The sequence below is a fragment of the Coptis chinensis genome, chromosome 9 (assembly GCF_015680905.1).
Source record: "Coptis chinensis isolate HL-2020 chromosome 9, ASM1568090v1, whole genome shotgun sequence".
NCBI lineage: Eukaryota > Viridiplantae > Streptophyta > Magnoliopsida > Ranunculales > Ranunculaceae > Coptis > Coptis chinensis.
The window spans coordinates 60,419,214-60,421,236 of record NC_141464.1 but is presented as its reverse complement, the minus strand read 5'-3'; the positions used below and the strand labels follow the sequence as shown (position 1 = coordinate 60,421,236).

Below are 2,023 nucleotides of genomic sequence, written 5' to 3'. Positions count from 1 at the left end.
ATATCGTGCCTTAAGATATTCTAACTGATTTTTAAAAACTCGAGACATTGGCATAAGGGTCAATGTCTCGATATATTTTGTGGTGGTTTTAAAACATTTGTAAGTATTGAGCGGAAAAAAAGAGGAAGACAAGGGACACGTGTCAAAGATTGACTGGGTCAAAGCCAAATCAGGATACTATATAAAGACTGGAAGAGCAATAGAATAGGATTCATGAGTTCATTGTCAAAAAACTTATTAGAAATAGGAGAGAGAAAGAAAGACAGAGAGAGAGATTGTAACATTTTTATTGCCAATCAATAAAATTTGGATTCGAGTCATCTTCTTCATTCTTCATTCATTACTGTTTATTGATAAGGTTGTGTGATCTTAGAACATTTGATAAAAGGTGTTCTTGGACATCACACATGACAGAACATTTTGGGTTCAGTCTCACCCTAAAAACGCCTCTTCAACTAGTTCCTATTTCCCATTTCTCTTGAACTGTCAGGTACTCTTTTAACTAACAGTAGTCTACCAATTGCAATAGAACTTTGCTATGTTGAAGTACTATGGAATTGATGGTTCTGCAAGAGCAAGAAGTCTTTCTTGTGAAAGCATGAACTATTACACAAGTCAAGACATCCTTCATTTATTCACAACAATAGTTTGTAAATCAAGCTAGAATTATTTATATGATCGAAACAAACTTTGCAATAGAAATGAATCAAAATAATATCTATTCAAAGGTGTTTGAAAACTTCCCCTATCTCTCTAGCTTCCAACCAATACCGCCGCCATACCCACCAGCAAGAATTATGCTGAGCAGTCTATTTTACCAAGCGGATATTTAAAGAATCTTCTTGAATTGCTCTACAAGTAATTATTAGGTAAATTAGTCTCTAGAAAATAGGCTCTGGAAAAAAAAAATCTTCTTAAATTCGGTCATCCTCCAGAGCCCCAGTGTCTAAATTAATAAAACGTTTAGAAAACAATCAATACAGATCTTGACAAGAACTTGGTGGAATCATTAACACATAGATTCAAATGAGCTCCCCAAAGTAAGCCCTGAGTCCCTGACTTCACAAGGAACATTGACTGAATATTATTCTGACATCTAAAGAGGCTCAAGGACATTTTTGTAGATCATCACTGAAAAAACCAATCCTTTCCTCATTTTCGGCTGACCATATTTTAGAAGAGGAAATAATCAATTTCACTAATGACCCTACATTCTTCAACATAATTTTCATACTTGAAGTTCTTCAACAGATCCTCGGAAATTCCAAACTTCAATAGACCTTGATGCTGCAATGGTTCTTCTTCTCCCAAATATTCCACATCCACAATTTCACATCTTGATTTTATCTAGAAAATAACAAAAATAACAGTTAAGTAAAAGTGTAACTCTGTAAAACTTGCAAATTATCAGGAAATATAGCAGATGAATTGAAATTTATTTGGCGATTAACTTAAAGAAGAAAATTTTGGTTCAATAAGCTTTGATTCTAGACTATACATGCAATTAAAAGAAAATTAAGTTACCTTGGTGCCTTAGAAAACATACTAATCCTGCTAAAGTGAAGATCGTGACACAGTGTATTTCTATAAAATCGTAGGGTGAAACCTAAGTCACAAACTAAGCAGCGCCTCTATATACGGCTTTATATCAAATACTACTTGCAATGTTAAATATGTTATTTAGAAGGAAAAATAAATAAATAAATAAATAAAATAATAATAGAAATGAATGGATTGGAAATTTGAATGATAGAGGTATTAAATTACAAAATGTATGCTCTCTTTGTAACGACCTCAAACAACGTTGGTGACTTGCATCGAATTACCCATAATTTACATCTATGTATTAAACATCAAACTTACATATTTATTGGATTTACCCTACTGACTTGTGTCCAAAATTATGTATCTTGAACCATGCTTTCGTTTCTATCAATAGAATATGTGAAAATATTCATGCTCGTAATCACTACAAGTGAACGTAACAAAGTTTGGGGCAATTACTATAATCTTACAGTTGGTA

At 32.8% G+C, this 2,023-nt stretch overlaps 1 long non-coding RNA gene across 1 annotated transcript; it reads right to left on the bottom strand.

The window, feature by feature from the left end:
• Positions 1 to 606: 606 nt before the first annotated feature.
• LOC147477086 (uncharacterized) lies at positions 607 to 1,692 on the bottom strand. The gene is made up of 2 exons (XR_015208460.1): positions 1,525 to 1,692; positions 607 to 1,347 (listed from the first exon to the last, which is right to left on the bottom strand). It is a non-coding gene; the product is annotated as an uncharacterized LOC147477086 (long non-coding RNA).
• Positions 1,693 to 2,023: the final 331 nt, after the last annotated feature.